Raw genomic sequence first — 13,142 nt, forward strand, 5'->3', positions numbered from 1 at the left:
TAAACGAGAATTTTAACAGAATAAATGCAAGAACATACCCGCCGGAGTAATATTTTTATGTGTATCCACTCACGTCCAAACTATCCTTTTTCGCAGAATAGAAAGAATAGATTCATCAAGGGTCAAGTACTCCCCGAATTCAAAAGAAACACAAAGGATTGTGCACAAAGGTATAAGAAGCAATTATAGATTATTAATAAGCAATTTAAGGATAGCATGACCAATAGGAGCATCGAATAAGAAAAAATCCGAAGTTTAAGGCAAGATGGAGTGGAATGTGTCCGTATTGAATTAGAAAAGTTTAATTTTCTCAAAATAAAATTTTATCCGACCCAGACTTTAATGTTGCAACATCATCTTCCCTCTCTCTCCCCTCCGTTCGTCTCCCACACTCTTGGCGCCACTTACCATCATTTCTTCCCTGAAAATGATTTTTTAACATCAATACCCGGGCGGATTAACATTTCTTTCTCGTAAAACAGCGCCTTTTTATTTCAATATTAAATCAAGAGTTCAGTTATTCAGTTCAGTTGGACGCGTGAACTCTAGCACGTAACCATACTGGTCTTACCTCTGTAAATTATAGCCAAGCCTTGGCATTTCCAAGGTTGTATACTTATTAGGATTTAATGAAAAATCCCTGCTGTTTTGCGATAATTTCCCCGCACCGCTAGCCAAAACGTCACGAGGAAAAATAAACATAATTTCCTGCCTAAGCTCGATGACGCTGACAAAAATCTCAGCAGAGTCCCCTCTGGGAAAAAAATTCAATCTTATCAAAACTCCTCCGCTTTCTAAGACCCACGGCGACAACGTATCTTAATCTCGTCAAATAAAACACTGGGTCTAGTGCACTGAGTTTTTATCTCCGTCACCAAGGGCCACCGAACCGCATGAAACAGGAAATGCTGAGCAAATACACGCCAAATAAGCAAAAAAGGACTTAACTCGACTGAATCCATTGATTGGCACTTATCATTCCATGAATAAACATAAGGAAATGGGGTTTAAGCCTCCCTTGCAAGATCTAGCGAAACGATATTAAATGTCTCGCCATAAACAACGTAATCAACAAAATTGAATCATAAAGAATAACCAAGGATAACCTTCTAAATCGTCACTCCTAAGTTCACAACGTGAAAAATATCTCTCGAAGAAGTTTGGAAAGTAATTGACCAATAGAACTGAAAATGATGAACCAATATGAACTAATTCCTCAAATTAAAAATCTCAGCTTGGATAAATAGTAATGGATTAATTATTGTAAATATTTATTCTGACAATATTATGTGCAAAATCTAAAGAAACGAAAAAAGGAAAACAGGAAAAAAGAAAAGTATAAGGATAAAAATTTATGAAAATTGATACTTGCAATTAAAAAAATAATGAAAATAATTGTAAATGTATACATATTTTCACGGAGAAAAGCAAAAAATATATAAATAAAGAGAATTGTTTAAATTATTCATAGACTGTCATAAAAATTGCTCTGGTTCATATTAAAATTTTTAATTCTATGTTACTCTAAATACGAACAAAACACTACACACACAGCACAAACAAATGCGCCCAATCATTACTGTATTTGCTGACTGGCTGGTTATGGTGAATATGGTTTATCTGGACATGGTTTATCTGGACACATCACATCCAGCGACGCGTCAAATATTGAGAATTGAATTGAAATCAGGCTCAGGGGCGCGAACGACGAACACGAACGAACCGCGATTCGACTTTGGCATTAATGCTTACACACCTGATTAAATCCTTGACCTTAAGCTGTGAAATAATGCAATACCATTTGAAAAAGGATTTCAGAGGCATTTAAATAAAAATTGATTAATTTTAGATAGTGAAAAAATAAAGTCGTACATCGCTGTAAAATTTAAGGCTAGAAAAAATTATTAAGCTAATAGTTCCTCATGATGCCCGGGGACGATGTGTTTGGGGGGGGGGGGACAACTTAGGGGATCTAGGGGTGTGGAAACTCCCTCTGGGGTTAAATATGAACATTGTTATCTCAAGAAATCACATTTTATGATATTTTGGCACTTAAAATACCACAATCTATGGGTCGTTGGGAAGCTGTTTTGCTAAAGCACATTGGTGGAGAAGAATACATTTTTTTTAAAGGTTAATATTTTCCTGCTATAATTAACTGATTATGACTAACCCCTGTGCCCCCCAGTCTACGCCACTGATTATGTACTTCTTAGTAAGTGTTAGTCGTTGGAATTGCAGACATGGCAAAAAAATATATTATATATAAAAAAATATATATATAACACGTAAAATATTTCGATATAACTCTATCCTAAAGTAGCCCGAAGTAAATATCCCGGATATTTAATACGGTTGAGGAATAATTCTCTAGACAGTTCACCCGTTGGAAATGTAGGAGACTTTGCTTGATTCTAGTAAAAATACTGAAATATCTATGCTTGAGCTTTCATACCCAGCGAAACCCCAAAAAGTAGAAAAATGCTGATTGGATGAAACCACAAACCGTTATCTCAACGATCTCGAGCTACCTTTTCTCCTTAGAAATAATCAACGAATCCATTTGCACAAAATGACAAGCGTATTTCAAAAGATTTCGCCTGGATAATGTGAGGCTTGAGTAAATTTACGCACACGCCTGAGTAAAAACCTCATTAAAATCACGTGACGGAATGTTCGTGAGGAAGGATGTTATCTCATCATACCGCCACCTGATGCTTAGAGAGCAAACACTAAAAAAATATAGCAGTTTCGAAAAGCTTCTTAACAACGTTACTACCTTAATATTCGTAAACTAATTATGATACAATATATAATTTAACATAGAAATTTTTAACGAATGCAAAATATAATTTTGATACGTGGTTTTTTACACAAACAGCGATTCGACTTTGGTATCAATACGTATAACCCTGATTAAATTCTTGTCCTTAAGCTGTGTAATAATGCAACACTAATAAACTAAGGATTTCAGTGACACTTAATTGATTTATTTCAGATATGGCAATGAAAAGATGAAGTCGTAAATGTATCAATACATCGCTGTAAAATATAAGGTTAGAAAAAAATATTAAGCTAAGAGTTCCTAATGAAGCCCCAGGCCGGCCGAAAATTTTCGGTCCCGACCAGATCAGTAATGTTCAAAAATATTTGTTCTTCTATCATAACTAAAAAAATACCATGGTGTTTTTTTCATATTTAAATCATTAATAACTTAATTCTTTTTATTGTTTATTTTATTATTGTAAAAAAACATTTGTATAAACTTGTATGCATCAAATGTATATAATCATATTCATTCATAGTCCTGATGGAGGTGTAACAATTTACGGAAACGTTGGCAAAAATTTGCATTTAAAATTCTTTAGACCTATACTCCATGACAATGCACCAACAGAAAAATACCTATATATTAAAACACGTACTTGCGTTTCGATGGCACAAAAATTTCTGTCATAGTAATTTTTTGATCTATTGGTCCATTTCATTGCACTTGAATAGTAGACATGCACGCCGGCTATCCGTTCTCCAATTGGCATTGGTCCATTGCCAACTTTACGATCCCAATTTCAACGCCTAAACTTTAAACTGTACATAAAAAATACTCTTCATCCCGTTACAAGTTCATTAATTCATATTGACCCCGACAGAAACGGGAAATCCAAAAAATCGATATTTATTTCGTACTTTTTCAAGACATTGCCCGGAAGAGGCATTAATGTTATTTATGTACTTAACTAAAACGTATGATACAATTTCCTCCCCTGCGACTCGAGTGCTAATATTACTAAGCACCTAAATAATGCCACTATTTTAGTATCTGCTACGATGATTCTCCAAAATACGAGCCGTTGGAAAACTAATTTTCACAAGAAAAAATATTCATAAAAGCTCGCACATTAAGTCACGAAGGATAAGAAAATCCCCGTAAAAAAATACACCGCCATAATTTGAGGATGGTATTTCTGCAGTCTATATAATTTAAATTTCTGCAGGGAAGGAAAAGTATTCACTCACGCGGCACCATTACGCAAATATGGAAGCAGTAGGAAAATATCTAAAATCCTCACAGAGGGAGGTAGACCAAGGAAAATAACTATCTCCTTCCCCCATCTGAATGCGTGAAATTCCAGCAACTCAAGTGAAATGTATGCAACTTAATTTGAGGTGAGTTCTGCCCTCGCCAACACAAACCAACCTTTGGCTAGAAACAGATAGGAAAAAGCCACAGGAAAGTCAAGGAACCTTCTAGAAGTAAAATCCAGGTCAATACGCAAGGAATATTAGCGAATATCAAGTGAAAGAAATACTTGTACACAATTAACTGATACATGAAAAGGCCTAAAAGTTATACGGTTTCGTTCCCCCAGGTTTACTTTAAATGGGAATGCAAGCGTTAATTTTATGTAAGTGTCGGCAATGCGAAGTGGTACACGAATCAATAGCCAGAGGTAAGTAGATTTCAAAAATTTCAGAAAACGTTCTCACAACACATCCCCATGGAGTAAAAATATGAAAGTAAAAAATTCCTTGAAGGATTATATTTTTAAAATGTATGACTTCTTTTCAAGAGTACCTCGGTACGCTTTCCCGCTTCAAGTTTTGCAGTACTGTCACATAATATTTGATCCACTTAACTGTCACGTGATACCACGTAATACATGATCCACATAATACGTTCCCTCATGACTTGGGACTCAAAGAGTGACTAAGATCGTCCAACTCGAATAATCCAATTTCGCACGCGGTTCTAGGAAACAAACAGACATTTCATCATTCTTTCGGAAAATTGCAGATCCCTCCGAAGCAGAACCGCCATCAATTTTTAGGGAAGAATATTAATTCCCATCCTGATACTTCTGTAATATTACAAATCCTTGGACAACTCCAATACTACTTATTTGTAATATTTACATTATATCCAGCGAACGATATCCTAAAAATTGATCGTTGGCAATATGCAAGAAATATAAGTGGGCCAGTCTAAATTCTTCAAAACTCGCTACCCGTTGAAAATTGCGCACAAAATCCGCGAATGTCTTGCGAAAGAAATACTTACGTATACAATTAACAGATAAATGCTTGGGCCTAAGATTAATTTGACGTAATTTGGTTTTGTTCCCTTGAGTCTACTTCAAACAGGAATGTACGTCGTTAATTTGGTGTAATTATTGGCAATGATAAGTACACGAATGAGGCAGGTATCACGCTCTATATAAAATCGACTATCATTAAATTACTGAACCAATCCACATGAGATAAAACCCATGAATATACCAGTAATGTTGACGATTTTTCGTGGATGGCTTAAAAAGATAACCATATTCATTTCTTTACAAGCCACCCGGTTACGGACAGAATTAGATAATATTTACCTGAATGGCAATTTAAAAAAAAGTTGGACGCCTAACGAAGATATGAACTGGTGGTGGAATTTAACTTTTTTGAGGAAAGATTCGCGTTTCATAAATATGTTTGACTTCCACCACACTGAAATAGGTATTAAAAATGAGCACACAAAATGCATCACGACCGTCAAGATTGAAATCCGGAGATGAAAGAAGGTCGCCAACCTTATAATGACGTCAGTGGCTAGCTAATCCTTTTTGCGACGGCGGGTGTGTCCTCCATCCCATCCAGCAGGGGGAATTTATTGCATAAATGGTTTTAGGGTCGGATTCACAAACGGCACGTTAGGATAAGTATACTTTAGATTGGCTGAAGTCCGCTTCCTTCGTTTCATGGACGTCACTTAAAACGAAAAATTGCTGAGGTGTCACTTTACCGTAGTGTCCAACCGGAGCTCACTTAAGGACTAGAATCTACTTTACGGATAAATAAATATAGCCTCACCGGCTGTTATTGAAGTCGAAATTTAGTTTGAACGTTCTAAATCGTCCCGGACATGGCTGCAAATTGCGAGAAATTACACCACTTTCACATACTTCGCATTAGGGAAATCAATAGGAGTCAATTTTCCGATGAGAGCACAACAGCAGTCGCGGGGCGTTGCAAGAAAATCGAACCTGTAATACATATTTTTTCCCTGAAAATGTACCTAGCCAGAATTGATAGGGATCCTAAACCATCCTTACAAATCTCCTTGCCAGTGGCGCAGCGAGGGGGGGGGGGGTTTGGGGGATAAAACCCCCCTAGAGCTCAGACATTTTTTAAGTTTTATCTATTTTATTTATTTGGATTAATATTACTTATGGAATAGTGTAAGGATTAATAAAATATCCCTCAGAAGGTCGTAAAACTCACCATTTTTAATCATTTATCTTAATTTTTTTCTGGCGGAGGGTCCTCGCCCCTCCCGCTTACCTGGCAGGTATGCCATACCCCCAGACACTCCAGTATTAATTGCGCCTGAAACCCCCCCCCCTAGCCTTAATTCCTAGCTGCGCCCCTGCTCCTTGTAATACACGTCGTTCACTCAAGGCTCCAAAACGCAACTTACCATGATAAAACGGTATATACGGGAGGACGAAAAATTATGTCAAGAAATTTTAAACCTGGATTGCTGATGCCAGTCGGAACCAAAATCACTGATGATGTTTTGGTGGAAAATGCACCATTTTTGACCTAAACAGAAACTTTGAGCCAAGTACTTCGTTTGGCCGCGAGTTTTCCGTTGTCAGATGCCCCGGACAACTCACGACTTCGAATGCTTTGCCTGCCGGAGATCGCGATGCATCCAAGCGCCAAGCTTCTGTATTTTAAAAATGGTGCGTTTTCGACGTTGACATCATTACAAATTTTGGTTCTTCCATTTTCTCACACCATTAAAATGAAAAAAAAATGCTAAAGTTGTCGCCACTTTTCCTGATTTGGCGACGCGATTCAAGTTGTTCCTCTTCCAGTGAGCCGCTCGGCAAGAGTCGGTGATGTCATAAATTGTCAGCGAAAAGGGGTAAACCCGTCGATATTTCGCCGCCAATATCTCGACAACTTCGCGAATAATCGAAAAACGGAAAAATATGGGTCTCTTTATTTTTCAAATTCTATGACCATTCAGACTGTTATACGATTTCGGAATCCACGTTAGACGTTTGTATAGAAGCTCATCGAGTCCTGAAACTGTTAGACACATCGAGAGGAAAAATATGTATGAATTTCGCAATAAATACATGGATAGCTTTCTTGCAACAACTTGACATTCAAACGGTCATTCCGTTCACTATCACTCAAATACTACGGTACCAGAATCTTCCCGAGATACATACATATTCCCCTAAAACATGAATCACATTTTTTTCCATCCCCTAAGAGGAAGAGATCCAGCGATCGCTCCAATGATAGCGGAAAAAATGACCATTTAACGCGATCAACTTCCACGGTGGCTCGAGGGATGGAAATACCATCCCTTTTCCCGTCGCTGAAACCATCGCTGGCACCATCCTTCAGCCAATTAGAACGCACGGCCGAAAACAGCGATAGTAACGACAATTGTAATCACGTAAAATGATGGAATAAGCGATGGAAACCGGGACAAGGGAAATGACTGCGCGAACCGGGAAACGATAGGTCGAGCGATCATTTTTTTTGGTCCCTGAATATCTTTTACTGCAGCAATCACTCGGAGGGACGGAAAAAAACGATCATGTGATTCAGGCTTAAGACTTTCCCCAAAACACGGCAGGTCAGCACCCGGACCAAACTCAGGGTATGACGTCAAAGAAAATCACGTGAGGCGACACACGTAAGGTTTCCCACGCCTCGTAAGCTCACAAATCAAGGGGAGAAAGAGGTAACGAAATATTTTCACGATGGCCTCACCGTATAAATAATCCCATTTTGGATTTCAAATTATTGCCACTACTAATTTTACTTGAAATGTAAAACTAATTAAATTCGAAATAAATGAAAACTGAGGAGGAATCTGCAGGACTTGGTAGGGGGAGACAATAGGGTAGTTTCCTTCATCAAAGAAAACGAGACACATTGCTTGCGATTCGTTACCCACCATTAGTGTATTCATAATATACACATTATTTGGTTTTAGAAATACCTGTTTAGACGAATGGGAATGGTGAATTTTATCCTCATTTGAAAAAGGCCAGATTGGCACCCATGCGATTCCACTCCACGTGACGTCACAGGGACCTAGTTTCTATACGAGTAGATAGAAGTTTTACATCGTCTGAGATTACCAATGCATGCATGAGGTACAGAGCTCAGGGAAACGTCTCTTAATAATCACCTATTAAAAAATGCCTAAGGTCGGAAAGATTCCTTCGTTTGATAAGGCATTAATAATCCTTATTTAAGCCAAGCGCTATCAGCTAGGAAGGTACTCTGCTACCTGCTAGAATCCTGCGTCGTATCAGCGCCCAAAGCCTCGCCCCAAGGCCACCTCACTTGCGGCAGAGGGAACCAGAATGACGTACAAGGGGTTTTCCCAGCATTCATACTTAGCCGTCGCGTTTTCGCGCGCTTGAAATTTTTCATTTTCATTTAATCGCGAAAAATAGATATCGTCATTTAAAAGTCAAAAAGCGTGAAATACATACTCCAGGAGTAATAATCTTTTGATTTAGGCAATAAAAAAATAATAGGAAACCAAACTATTTCATGCATTTTTTGTCCATAAAAATGGGATCGCAACTCAAGATACTGAGCTATGGCAACGTGAAAATTTTTCTGGATCAATTTCGTAGTTACCACGTTAAAGGTTTTTCTAGGGCACCCAGCCTTTTCAGCAGTTTATTTCATACTCTGGATTTTTAAGGACACAACATAATTAATTGTGCGATTATAATTTTCTGAAACAAAAAATCTCAAAATGGGAGAGATTGCACGATCATATTTTTGATACTCGCTCAGACCTCTCGTTTAATTAAGCTTAAAGATTCATAGTTTCAGAAAACTATAATCACACATTTTCGCCCAACCTTAATTATTTAATAACATTAAAAATCCGGGGTATTATATAAAATGTCGAAAAGGTTGTATACCCAAGAAAAAGTTTTCAGGGTAACTGCAAAGCGCATCGAAAAATTTTGCCATTGCCATAGCTCAGTAACCAAGGAGTTGCAACCTCATGCTTATAGGAGAAAAATGCTTGAAATTTGTCTCCCTAACCACCTCCTGAAGTATTGCAGATTCCTCCTGACACACCCTGTATAACAGAAGGGGGTGTGCAACATCAGAACTGGGGAGATGGACACTCCGAGATGGATGCAGAGGGAGAAATGCATTTTCATACCAGCCGTCTCAGTGGGGGATAAAGAGGAGGACTTAAGGTGATCAAGACCATGTCGTCTCACCCTACCCCCACCAAGAAATATATTCTGTAACTTCCATACTAGGAAGAAATCTACGCTTGCAAAGAAGTTCTAAGCCTGTTAAATAGAAATCTGGAAGCAGGTTAAGAAAATTCTTGGAAAGAACAAGCTTTTACATCTATTGCAAAGGCATTTAGGTGAAATGTCTTCCCCTAGAGTTTTAAGCAATGGAGAATTTTCAGAGGGTGTGAGAACTAAGGAACAAGGCCTGGTGAACCGCTAAAGCCCATGGTCTGGATCCACATCAGGGCTATCCAGGAATTTCAGCTGTGATTTTAACTGAATTTAGTCACAAATAGCAAGAATTCGATTTTTATCAGGTATTGCTGAGAATTTATTTCCTAAAATATTGATTTGGATGGTGGTTTTCCCTTTATTTTTCAGGCAATTCTCTGAATTCTCAGGTATTCCCTCCAAAGGGAGGCATATGATTCTTACATGCTCATCTACCACCAGTACATAGTGGCGAGTAGGGGAGCATTTACCAAGCAAAAAAAAGTTTGGAAATTATAGCACTACTCATTCCCCAACAAGCATTGCACCTTTCCAAAACCAGGTGATTTAGATTTTAAAAAATACTATATCATACATCGATGAAAGGACGTCATCCAAATCTGCTGAACAAGATAACAAGATGTCCTTTCTCCGCCTTATGGACAGAGCTTTGGGGGGCCAAGCCAAATTAAAAGGTAATTTGTCCTAGAACAAGTATTAAACGTGTACATTTGAGTTACACGAAATCAAAAACATCAAAAGTTTAATTGAATTTTAGTCTCAGATAGTACGTAAAATGCTGTTTTCAGAGGCTAATGTAAACAAATTTTCCAGGAACACTAAAAGAGGCCATGGAATACCCCCTATTTCCCTGGGGGGTGTTCCTTAAGCCTGAATCACACGATCATTTTTTTTTCGTCGCGAAAGTGATCACTATCGAGATCACTTTTCCCGTCGCGAAAAGCGATCGCTCTAGTGATCATTTTTCTGAATCACACGGTCACTCCCGCCGTCGCTTTTCGCATCATTTCCAATATCACAGCTCGCTGTCATAGGACCCACATCATGAAAGTATATAGCGTGTTTGTTTATTTATGTCGTTCCCACAGTTGTCAAACGTTGCGCTGCAATCGCTCCATAGGGGAATGCGTTCCGATTGGCTGATATGGGGTTTTAGTGACGGTTTTAGCGATGGAAAAAGCGATCGGACGAGTGATGAAAAATAGCGATGGGAATCTTCATCGAGATCGCGAAAAACAATTGCTGCCAACAATCATTTTGCGCAGTGATCGCGATAGTAATCACTTTCGCGACAAAAAAAAATGATAGTGTGATTCAGGCTTTAGTCCCTAAACCCCAGCAGGATTGCTGGCCCCTCCAACATTAGACTATACTTCGCCCATGTTCCACCCTACTCTTAGGGATTTTGTTATCACCAATCATATCATTACTGCCTGCCATTTACTAAAAACATGTAAAAACAAGTACGATATTAAATTAGCTCCCAAATGATCAAATATCACTAGAGAAAACACCCATTAGCTGTCATGTGCTTACACTTAAGTCCACGAGATTCTTCAGCACCGCCTAGAGACTAACTCTTAAATATTTATCAGTCTTGATGAATGACCCAGTAACGGTCACTTGAGCCAAGGAAATTTTTTAATAATGCTGATTCCAGACTAATGCAAAAATATCAATGATAAACACATAGAAAAAGAGGGCATATCATCACAAACCTTTGGTTACTTTTACACTTGCCCTCTATGAGTACGTAGATTTTTACTAGGGGCCATTGGACTAGCATACTTGCTTCGATTTTCTTAGCTTCACCATTGACGGAATTATACCACAGGAATATTTCCCCTAACATTCATTGGCACTATATCCAAGAACTTGACAGTCAAGTGAAGATGACAGCATTTGATCCGAGAACAGCAATAAGTAAAATTAGAATTACGTTAGGTGTAATAACTTAAGACAGTTACAATAGTAATGGAATGTTGTCACTTCTATAAAAGGAATAGATTAAAAAAAAAAAAGTAGGATGACTCAAATTTGTAATCTGGCAGATCAATGTTTGCTATTTTTCCTAAATTAGAAGGACATTTTGATTTTAGAGGAGGAAGAGAGAAAACCTATCACAACAGTGGGGCATAAGTCACTGCCAAAATTGTTATAACAGAAAAATTGAGGACCTACACAATTTTGAATTTAAACATACAGGCAGGGCCGGAACTAGGAGTTTTATCAGGTGGGGCAAAGATCAGTTTGCCACCCCTCATCCCCTGATCTCCCCCTCGTTCCCTCCCTGACCCACTCTCACCACTAAAATATAATACATCCGTGAGCTATATTTTAGAAATGCTGTAGTAGAAATTACACTGTATGCTTCCTATTAAGAATGTCTTTAATATTAATTCAAACTTTATGCTTCACGACCCCTTATTATATATATATATTTTTTTTTTAGATCACGAGATGTGGGTCAATTGTAAATATTATTTATTTTTTCCAAACTTTGCCAACGTTTCGGACATTATATTTGTCCATCCTCAGGGCTATAAAAATGATAATTTATGATACAAAATTAGTTAAATAAAGGCAATTTTACAGTTGTTATACATTAAAATACATGGAAATACATATTCAAAATTTACCTTTAAGTCTGATGTTGTTTTTATTTATTTATTTATTTACAATTTGGTTGCTTGGATGTCCGAAACGTTGGCAAAGTTTGGAAAAAATAAATAATATTTACAATTGACCCACATCTCGTGATCTAAAAAAAATATATATATTTAATATTAATGTTTAATAACTTATAAATTAAAAACTACTGTTAAATAATTTAATTGGGAAAATTATATAACTTTTTTAATAAACTGATCACATTTTGCCACCCTAAAATCTGCTGTCAGGGGCACTTGCCCCCCTGCCCCACCCTAGTTCAATGCCTGCTTACAGGTGACAGTAGAACTATGACATGAGTGAAGGTATTACAAAAATTGTATTAACCCTCAAGTGGGTGCGGTGGCGTATAAAGTACGCTAATCTTTGAAAACCAAGGATTTCAACATTGCACGTATGTTCTGGTCTAGAATGGCCTTGTGTATTTTTACATTGAACTTTGTTTGCCTATAGTGTGGCTTTTCAAAGCTCAAAGTATTGTAGCTAACTTATTTTTAGAGTGTCAAAGTATTGTAGCTAACTTATTTTTAGAGTGTCAAGAGGAACCGACACCCGTGGCATACGAAGTACGCCGCACTTCTTTTGCTTTTCTTGAATGGTCTCGCATATTCTTACTATGTCATTTTGACTGTCTATATCGTTAGTTTTTAAAGCACGAAGTGTTGTAGCAAATTTTTTTTTAGAATGCCAAGAGGAACCTGACACGCGTGGTGTATAAATTATGCCGTGCAACCGGCTGTACCGGCCGACCACCACTACCACCTGTGTACCTTTATATCTGTATTGCCTCTAAATGTACAAGCAAGAACTAATTTTTACAAATAAAGATAAATTTTAACAAAAATCGAGTCTTATCATATAAATGCATATATACCATAAATGCATGTGCATATTGTGGACCAAGGACGCCACATGCCCGGTTGTGTAAAAATATCAGACGCGCCTGCTCGAGGGTTAAACAAAGTTGCTCTCATTTATCTGAAATGAAATACCATTAAATAATAATGCAATTCTGTTGTTGAAATCCATTGTCATAAACAAATTAAGTGCTGGCTGATTCATTCAACTGATGATCAAATTTCGTGGTTACATTATCTTGGCATTAAATGGGCAGATGGGAACAATATCTATAAAATCCCTCCCCAGTTTTTGAGTCATCCCACATCAGAA

The sequence above is a fragment of the Ischnura elegans genome, chromosome 9, assembly GCF_921293095.1.
Source record: "Ischnura elegans chromosome 9, ioIscEleg1.1, whole genome shotgun sequence".
In the NCBI taxonomy this organism is placed as follows: Eukaryota; Metazoa; Arthropoda; class Insecta; order Odonata; family Coenagrionidae; genus Ischnura; species Ischnura elegans.